Below are 10,829 nucleotides of genomic sequence, written 5' to 3'. Positions count from 1 at the left end.
AAGAAATTTGTCTCTAATTTCTCACATATTGTGAGAAATTTCTGCTTTTAGTATTGTCAGGTTTTTGAATTTTAGCCATTCTAATAGGAATGTAGTGGTATATCATCTTTGTTTTAATTTGCAATTCTCTAATGATAAATGATGTTGAACATCTTTTTATATACTTATTTGCTGTCTGTGTATCTTCATTATTCAAGCGTCTATTCAGATCTTTTGCTTACTTTTTAATTGGTTGTTTGTTTTTTAGTGTTGCTATAATTACATATTAGTTTTGTTTGTTTGTTTTTGTTTGTTTGTTTGTTTTAGAAACTGATGTTTATTTTCTATCAACCATTTTTCCATGTTGCTTAAGAGCCCGTGCAAGAACAGCTTAAGACCATTCAATGGTTGCTCCTACCCATTCAGTGGCCTGAGCAGTGGGAGCTGCAGATCAGTCTTCCGTGGCAGGCTGAGCACTCCAGTCTTCAGTAGGGAACTGCTGAATAGGCACAGAGGGCACCTGCACACCTTCAGACCAGTCTGCAACCTCAGGCTGAGTAGCAGTGAACTCAGGAGCTGGAGCAGTCCATTCACCCTGAAATTCCTCCTTGGTCACTGCCTTTTCAGCAGCAGCCTGCTCTTTTTTTCAATCTCTTCAGGATCTCTGTAGAAGTAGAGATCAGGCATGACCTCCCACGGGTGTTCACAGGAAATGGTGCCACGCATGTGCAGAACTTCCCGAGCCAGCATCCACCACATCAAACCCACTGAGTGAGCTCCCTTGTTGCTGCATGGGATGGCAATGTCCACATAGCGCAGAGGAGAATCTGTGTTACACAGAGCAATGGTAGGTAAGTTAACATAAGATGCCTCCGTGAGAGGCTGGTGGTCAGCTCTGGGGTCAGTAACCACAAGAAGCGGTGGCTCCCGGAGGGCTGCCTGGATCTGGTTAGTGAAGGTTCCAGGAGTGAAGCGGCCAGCAACTGGAGTGGCTCCAGTGGCAGCAGCAAACTTCAGCACGGCCGGCCCTCTAGCCAGTATTCCTGGAGGATATAACACTGACATCAGCAAGGTTTTCAATGGCAACAATGGCACGAGCCGCCAGCAGAAGCTTCTCCCAGGTCCTCTTCAGATTTATGATGTAGATGCCATCACTTTTCCTTTTATAGATGTACTGTTCCATCTGGAAGTCAAGATTGGTGCCACCTAAGTGGGTTCCTGCTGCAAGGAACTTAAGGACATCCTCCTCCTTCATTTGCAGGACATCAAGGGCTCCGGACATTGTGAAAGTTTCCCTTTAAGTTACGACGGGAATCCAGAACAACGCCGTATGGACCCCTCTGTAGGTAGCACGGAATTACATATTAGTTTTAAGGGTACTTTGCATATTTTAGATAACAGTCCTTTATCAGATATGTGTTTGCCAAAATTATCACTCAGTCTGGGGCTTGCTTTTTCATTTTCTTGTGTCTTTCACAAAGATGTTTTTAATTTTAATAGCATCTCACATTTTTCTTTTACAGCTGATCCTTTTGTGTTGCATCTAAAATTTCTTCGTTCCTACTTCATTTGTTGAAAAGATGATTCTTTGAATTGCCTTTACTCCTTTGTGAAAGATCAGCTGGCTCCACATGTGTGGATCTATTACCAGGCTTTCTATTCTTTTTCAGTGATTTATTAATATGTGCCTATTTTTTTCACCAGTACCAGACTGTTCTGATTTTGGTAGCTTAGGAAGTCTTGAAGTCTAGTAGGGTCAGTTTTGCAACTTTGTTCTCCTTCAGGAGTGTGTCAGTTATTTGGGATCTTTTGTCTTTCTGTATAACTTAGAATCAGTTTGCAATATGCACAAAATTGCTACTTGGGATATTGATTGGGATTTCTTTGAATCTATAGGTGAAATTGACATCTTAAAATATTAAGTTTCTAATAAATGAATATGAAATATCTCAACATTTGTTTAGATATCTTTGATTTTCTTCATCAGAGTTTTGCACTTTTCAGCATGAAAAGCCTGAGTATTCTGCTGGATATATTTTGATGTATTCACTTTTGGGGTGCTATTGTAAATGCTATTGTATTTTCAATTTCAAACTCTAATTGTTCATTTCTAGTATGTAGGGAAGCAATAAACATTGGTATATGAACTTTGTATCCTACAACCTTGCTATAATTGCATATTAATTCCAAGAATTTTCCTGTCAATCCTTTGGGATTTTCTACACAGACAACCATGTAATCTGTGAAAAGGAAATTGTATTTCTTTCTTCCTAATCTGTGTTCATTTTATTTCCTTTTCTCATCTTATCATACTAGCCAGGACTTTCAGTACAATATTGAATAGGAATGATGAGAGAAGACATTCTTGACTTCTTCTCAACCTTAATAAGACAGTATCCAATTTCTCCCAATAAGCATAATATATTAAAAACTGTATAGTTTTTGTAGATGTTCTTCATTAGGTTGAAGTAATTCTAGTTTGCTGAGAGTCTGTGTTGTGAATGGGTGCTGAATTGTTTTTAAATGCATTTTCCACATCAGTTGGTATGATCATATGATTTTTCTCCTTTAGGCTGTTGATGTGATTGATTTTTGAAAGTTGAACCAGCTATGCCTATCTAAGATAAATCTCACTTGGTCATTGTATATAATTCCTTTTAGTTGTTCTACTTTTAGTTAGCACTAAGATATAAAGGCATAATTTAATGTTTTATATATCTATAATTTGCAACAAAATTATTACTGTTATTTGCATCTCTTATCCAAAATATTTTTGTCATTTAGTAAATGCATACTAAGTATTTGCCAATTGCTTTCTTTAACAATCAGCAGCTATTGTCAAAAGGTAACAAAGTAGAGAAAACTCCTTGAAACATTACTTGTCAGACTGAAGCTAATCCTGGGATTAAAAATTTATCATTTTTATTAGAAGGCTCTCTTCTTCAATGAAGCCATTGAAGCAATCTACTTCAATTTCTTCCATTATAGATGTCAATATTTATTCATTTAATGAACTATGAAGAAGCAACAAAATCATGAAAATAAGAAGCTACAAAGTTATAAAAATAAAGTAAAATAGCATTTAGGAAGAAAGTACAACAAAAAAGGCAGCCCTCCTATCCTATAGAAAACGATGGAGAAATTAGTTACATTATTTTTGCTGGTCCCAGAAAAAAAGAATGTTTGAAATGACTTGGAGGTAGAATATTGTGAATTCTGATATCCGAAATGTGTGAGAAATATTAGCCAGAGAAACAAACCTATTTCTGAGGAAAGTACCACAACAATCCTGGAAATGATCCAGTGGCAAAACATTTTTGAGCTGTGTTGGTGGTCTCATCAGTGATTGAATGGAATCCGAGAAGACTGGTGTGGTGGTGTGGAAGAAATGTAATAATAGCAGAAAGTAATATCAAGTCACTGTTTTGATGTTACTGTTGGATCTTGGAATTATTAAACTATAAAACCTGCCATAAGGAAATGAATAAAATATAAAATACTTTGCCCACCCCCACTTAATATGCATAAGAAAAGCACACCTTGCTTTTCTTGCTTAAGAATGCTTAAGAAAAACAAGTCCTTGTTGTGAACAACCATATACCTTCCATTTAAAGGTGAATCAGAATGATCTTATTAATAGATATACCAAGTTCTTGGAATTTACCTATGATTGTGCATGTAGCATTGAGCCAGTCATTACGAACCTCTTTGTTACACAACCTGAGGTAAGCACAATTTTTTTCTTCATCAGAGAAAGTTCTTGCAATTTTGTGAAATTTTGAAATGAGAAATCACTTTTGAGAATGATGAAAGAGCAGTGTACATATGTATAAAGGACCTACTAAGTTTACCATTTCACTTATGTAACTCACAGATGTATCCATTATACTATTCAAATTTTTGATGTATAATTAATAAATAGCCAGTTTATGTGGGGTGATCTATTTTATTTGTTACCTGAAAGCAATCTGGAAATGTAGTTGCTTACAGAAAAAAAAGTCAATACAGAAAGGTAAAACTTATTTTTATTGTTAGTAATATATTCATGCTATTTTATTGATTTTTTTGTATCCAAAGGCAGCCTCTCTCTTTTCTTGTGTTAATGTGAAGTAAATTATGATTAATTTCCATTAACTTTCTTTCTCACGAAACTCTAGTTATTATTCCAATACTGTGGCATATCAACCAGATTGGCCTACTCTGCACCATTTCTTTCCCCTTCTAGATGGCCTCCCTACATTTGTAGCTGACCAGCTACAAATTAAACGTTGTGATTCCCTTACAGCTCTGGTTCTACATGTGTTTCTGTTTCTCCATGCAGTTATACTCACAGAAGACCTGGGGGTAGAAGTGAGCAATAACCCACGGTGGCACCACAAGGTGAGACGGAGTCTCCTGGCGGCATGTTTGAGAAAAGTAACACGATTCATGTGCTGGAGCAGAACCTATGAGAAGAGGGTCTCAGGGGAAAGAACTGGCAACCACATCCCGCAGGTCCTGGTAGATGGAAAACCTTTGGAAGATCGTGAGCGGAAAGACACCATCTGACTTGTATGTTAAAGGAATTGCTTTGGGTGATGTGTTGAAGAGATTCTAATGTGGGAGGGTGGAAACAGAAAGACTAGTTAGGGTGTCATCACAATAATTTAGATAGAGGTGATAGTGACTCCAGGTAAGTATTAGTAGTGGACATGGTGAGCATGGTCAGATCCTAGATACATTTTAAAGGCTGAACCAAGGGGTTTCCTGGATTAAGTGTTGCAGAGGAGGGAGGACTCTTCCACTGGAGGAGCAGCTTGGCCAAGTGTATAGAGGAAGAGTGCTCACCCATGTCAGATGCTGCCCCGAGGCCAAGGAGCACGAGGACTGAGAAACAACAATAGGCAATGTGAATGTCACTGGTGACCTAGAGAGGAGTAAATTTGGTGAAGTTCAGTGTAAAAGACACGGTGGAGGCCGGGTACAGTGGCTCACATCTGTTATCCCAGTACTTTGAGGGGTCGAGGCATGTGGATCACGAGATCAGCAGTTCAAGACCAGCCTGGCTAAGACGGTGAAACCCCGTCTCTACTAAAGATACAAAAATTATCCGGGCATGCTGGCCGGCCCCTGTAATCCCAGCTACTTGGGAGGCTGAGGCAGAGAATTGCTTGAACTTGGGGGGCCGAGGTTGCAGTGAGCCGAGATGGCACCACTGCGCTCCAGCCTGGGTGTCAGAGTGAGACTCCGTCTCAAAAAAAAAAAAAAAAAAAAAGCAGACACAGTGGAGTGGGTTTAAAAGAGAATAGGAAGAGAATAATTGGAGACAGTGGGTAAACACAATGCTTTCAAGACATTATGTGCTAGGAAAGTGTGATATTGTACTTTAAAATAAGAAGTACACATATTGATCTTCATCGCTAGTTCCTGAAACAGAGCTCCTAATCCCTTGGAATTTCCTGGGTGATAGCTGTGTTAGGCCATTCTTGCATTGCTATAAAGAAATTACCTATGACTGGGTAATTTATAAAGAAAAGATATTTGATTGGCTGAAGGTTCTGCAGGCTGTACAAGCATGGTGCAAGCATCTGCTTGCCTTCTGGAGAGGACTCAGGGAGCTTTTACTCATGGTGGAAGGCAAGGCAGGAGCTTGAATGTCACATGGTGAGAGAAGGAGCAAGAGAGAGAGAGAGAGAGTGGGGGAAATGCTACACACTTTAAACAACCAGATTGCATGGGAGCTCACTCACTATCACAAGGACAACACCAAGCCATGAGGGATCTGCCTGCATGATCCAATCACCTTCCACCAAGCACCACCTTCAATACTGGGGATTATATTTCAACATGAAATTTAGAGGGCACACATATCCAAACCATATCAGTAGAAGTGTATTACTTTTTTTCTAATGAGATGACCCATCATGAGCTTCTGGATGTGAGCTGGTCAAAAGAAAGACCAGGCCATGATTGGATGCCTGGAACTGTCAGCGTCATTGCCATCCTCTGGGAGGGACAGAAGAGCTGGATTCTCCTCTTCAGCTTAATTGTGCCTATGTGATGAATCCTCCATAAAAATCCCTAACCTACTGGGTTTAGAGCGCTTCCAGATTGCTGGACATGGGGGGGGTGCCTGGAGAGTGGTGCACTTGGAAAGGGCACGGGAGTGCTGTGCCCCTTTCCTCTGACCTTGTCCTGTGCATCTTTTCCGTCTGGCTGTTCCTAATTTATATCCTTTTTAATGAACTGCTGATATATTAAGTAAATGTTTCCCTAAATTCTGTGAGCCACTCTAGCAAATGACTGAACTCAAGAAGGGAGTATCTAAGAACCTCTGGTTTGTAGACAACTTGGCCAAAAGTTGTGCAGAATCTGTGGACCTACTGCTTGCAACTGGTGTCTGAAGTGGAGGACAGTCTTGTGGGACTGAACACTTAACTTGTGGGATCTGATGCCATCTCCAGATAGATAGTGTCAGAATTTAGTCAGCTTACAGGAAACCCAGTTTTTTTCTGCAGGAGAATTGGATTGATGCATGGGGAAAAAATCACACATGTCTGGTGTCAGAAGTGAAGTATTGAGAGCATTGATAGCATAGTAGAATTTTTCTTTTTTCTTCCTATTATACAGAAAGCAAAGCGACAGAGTGGGAGAAAGGAAGCAGACAATGAAAGGAAGGAAAATTTGCTTTTTTTTTTTGTAATGTGGAAGGAATACTTATGTATCTGTATGCTAATAAACTAGTAGAGAAAAATACATGTTGATATAGGAGAGACAGAAGAGAATTGCTATAATAATGTCTTTGAGTAGGAAAGAAGGGATGGAATCCAGTGCTCACGTGGATGGCCTGGTTTAGATGGTTGCAGGGGTAGTTCATATTTAGCAATAAAAAAGAAGGCAGAGCATGTGTATATAAATGCAGGTAGAAATCTGGTAGTTCTCTTCTAATTCTTTCAATTTTATCAGTAAAATAGTACTCACAACAAGTGAAAGGACTTTGGGACAATTAATGGATCAATTAATGAATAATATGGCAAGTGGTCATATTATAGCTCTTCAAAGGTTAGTTCAGGCTGAATCAGTTCTCTAGCCAGTGCCTGGACATGACAGGAATGAGAGTAGGCAGACAGCGACAGAGGAGAACTGAGTCTAAATTTTGCTAGGAGGATACTGGTTAGAACTAGGCAGGGCATCAGGGACCTAATTAATAAAACTGAGGGCTGGGCGCGGTGGCTCACTACTATAATCCCAGCACTTTTGGAGGCCGAAGTGGGCGGATCACAATGTCAGGAGTTCAAGGCCAGCCTGACCAACATGGTGAAACCCCATCTCCACATATATACAAAAAAATTAGCCAGGCGTGGTGGCGTGTGCCTGTAATCCCAGCTACTCGGGAGGCTCAGGCAGGAGAATCACTTGAACCCAGGAGGCAGAGGTTGCAGTGAGCCGAGATCATGCCATTGCACTGAAGCCTGGGCGACACAGTAAGACTCCATCTCGGGAAAAACCAAACCAAACTGGGGCAGAGGGTAGGCACTGATTGCAGTAGTGTATAGAACCTGAAAAGCACTCAGAAAATCAAGGCAAAGTCATAAGGAAGAACTGAATAAAAAAGGACGATTCAGTTAGGTATATATGGGATGCTAAGAACCCACCCGAGGTATAGGTAGATCTCAGCAGAAACCCTACCTCTGATCCCACTACTAATATTTTGCTCAGGTGCCGGGAGAGCTGAACTGACATGAGGAAGCCCTTTGTTGCTTAGAGCTTAAGACTGTTGGGATAAACAGAAAATTATAGAACTCAGCTTATTTTTTCCAGTTGTATCTATATCATGCCAAATGGTGAAATCTTATCAATTATGTTAATGTTTTGTCCACACAAGCATGTAAATTAAAGCAAATAGCTGACTATTGGGCTCGTTCCAACATGTTCTCTGACATCTCAAAATAAAACTGTAATTTCTAAGTGTTAGTAAAATGTTGAGATAATGTGTTCCTTTTAAACAATTCAAATGTTTATATATATTGTAACACGTTATTCTATGAGGCAGATAGCATTATATTAGATGAGAAAGCTGTGTGATAGAGATGCAAAATATCCAAGCTCACAAAGTGGTGAGTGGCAGATTCAAAACCCAACTCTGATTTTAATTCAGTGAACACTTATTAAGTTGCTGGGTGTCAGATACTCTGCTAGGTGTTTTGTTTTGGTCTCACTTCTAGACCGATGCTCTTTCTGAATAAAGAGACTGTCTTAGTCAGTTCAGGCTGTTATAACAAAGTGCTATAAACTGAGTGGCTTATAAACAACCAAAATTTACTTCTCACAGTTTTGGAGGCTGGAAGTCTGAGATCAAGGGGGCAGCATAGTAGGTTCTGGTGAGGGCCATCTTTTAGGTTACACACTGCAGACTTCTCACTGTGTCCTCACATGGCAGAAAGAGGGCCAGGGAAGTCTCTGGGGTTCCTTTTATAAAGACATTAATCCCATTTATGAGGGCTTCACTCTCATGCCCTAATCGCCTCTCAAAGACCCCATCACTTAATACCATCACTTTGGGGATTAAGATTTCAACATAGGCATTTTGGGGAGACACAAACATTTCATCCATTGCAAAGATCATCTTGAGAAAATTTCCATCATCAAAATAACTATTTTTTTCTTTATGCTAAATAATATGAAGTAATTCATCTTGTATTCATTGAAATCACATTATAAAAATAATGACTGCGTAAATCTGCAAATATTTCTACAAGGATGGGCCATAGCTACTTTTGCAGAATTCCAATGTCATGTTCCTTTTTTTTTTTAATACCATCTGTGCAAGAGTCTTTTATACAATGAAGACTATTTTCAACTTGCTTGTCAATTAAAAATGCCTTGGTGTTGTTGGTAGTAAGGCAATTAATACTAGTGAATTCATGTTCTGCCATTTCTTAAAGGAATACTCTGCTTTTGCCTGCAGGCTAGTGTGCATAACAGAAAAAAAGAGGCAGTTAGAAAATAGTCACATTTTTGCACCTGCATCCATCTTGTAGGCGGGTGTTTATAGCTACTTTAAATGAGTGTTTCGATAATATGGTGCACTCTGTCATCACTATGCCAGGGCAAGTAATCAGGCTCAAGAAAGAGATCTGTGCTTAAAGAAATCTGTCAATAAGTTGATGAAGTTGATTTCTATAAAGGAAATGGGCTTCACCATTTAAGTGCTTGCTTGGGAGACCGTTATGAAGACAAAACTTCTAACAATGCCTGCGGTAGTGCTGGCTAAAGCTTCACTTATTTACTGTACTAGTATTTGAAGATCGATATTCCTTTAATTTATATAGTTTGGAACCAAGATAGGACTTTATGTCTCTGAATTACACTGCTATCTGGACAAGGTTGTTTTTAAGAGTGTATATGACTATTTGGAAATTCCATCATGATGTGTGAAAGTTGGCATAAGTGATAATAAAACATATATATACAATTATATATATTATATATAATGTATAATTATATATTATATATACAATATATAATATTATATATACAATATATATTATATATATATAAGGCCTTTCATTAGGACACACGAGGTTAGAAATTGGTATAGTTGTTAGTTTGCAGTGTATTGATCAAGTTCTCTGATTTTCCTTTGCCTAACCTTGTTGCTTTTCTGAAACCTGATGTGATGTAGGTACTGCATAGTTACTTTAATAAAGAGCTAACACATTAGAGTAAAATCCTAAAGGAATTGTTAGAAGCTCTTATTTAAAAGGTGATTTTCAGTTAGAAATCCTAAACAAACCAGAATTGAATGGCCAGCCAGTTCCACTGCTAAAGATAAGATGTTAAATGGTTTTTTAAAAAAATGTAGGTTTCCTGTAGCTTCCCTTAGTACTTCTACTTCATTTATTTAAATATATATGGTTTTAAAAAATTATTTTATTCATTTTTTGAATAAATAACGTTTCAAAAATCATCATAATATAAAGAGGTTTACATTGAGAAGTTTTGCTCCTACTTGTTTCTTTCCATCTCCTATGAGTAACCATTTTTTTCTGTGTGTGTGTGTGTGTGTATGTATCCTTTCCGTGTTCTTTATGCAAATACAATGAAATCCTAATATGGATGTCTATTTTCTCATCTGCTTATTTATGCCGACCCGAATCTTGAACTTTTCACTGAATCTGATCTTGGAGATCTTCCCATGTCAGTATTTGGAGAGCTTCCTTTTAAAGAATTGTATAGTATTCCATTGTGTGAGTGTAGCATAATTTTCCTCATTTGTGAACATTTGAGTTGTTTCCAATTTTTTGCTCTTACAATGTTGCAACAAATAACTGTTTTGCACTGTGCAAGTAAATTTGTAAGGTAAATTCCTTATTCCTTTCAGATTTGCTACTGCCAGTCAGTCTGTAGTGGAATGAGCATGCAGATAACTACCAGACACCCAGATTACCACAATTAAAAATTATACATTGTCGGCTGGGCGCGGTGGCTCATGTCTGTAATCCTAGCACTTGGGAGGCCAAGGCGAGTGGATCACGAGGTCATGAGATCGTGATGTTAACCCTCCTGGCTAACACGGTGAAACCCCATTTCTACTAAAAATACAAAAAATTAGCTGGGCGTGGCGGCGGGCGCCTGTAGTCCCAACTACTGGGGAGATTGAGGCAGGAGAATGGCAACCCGGGAGGCGGAGCTTGCAGTGAGCCGACATCGTGCCACTGCACTCCAGCCTGGGCTACAGAGCCAGACTCCATCTCAAAAAAAAATAAATAAATAAATAAATAAATAAATAAATAAATAAATAAAAATAAAAAAATTATATATTGTCTGTGAAAAAATCATTTCATCTCAAGATGATTTAAGTACTGTAT

General features: G+C 38.7%; 1 pseudogene across 1 annotated transcript; it reads right to left on the bottom strand.

Moving 5' to 3' along the window:
• Window positions 1-355: 355 nt before the first annotated feature.
• On the bottom strand, window positions 356-1,332 carry LOC126952012 (40S ribosomal protein SA-like; annotated as a pseudogene). Its single transcript, XR_007724766.1, has one exon. The product of XR_007724766.1 is annotated as a 40S ribosomal protein SA-like (transcript).
• Window positions 1,333-10,829: the final 9,497 nt, after the last annotated feature.

The sequence above is a fragment of the Macaca thibetana genome, chromosome 4, assembly GCF_024542745.1.
Source record: "Macaca thibetana thibetana isolate TM-01 chromosome 4, ASM2454274v1, whole genome shotgun sequence".
NCBI lineage: Eukaryota > Metazoa > Chordata > Mammalia > Primates > Cercopithecidae > Macaca > Macaca thibetana.
The sequence above is the reverse complement of the archived record's forward strand: the minus strand, read 5'-3'. Positions and strand labels throughout refer to the sequence as shown.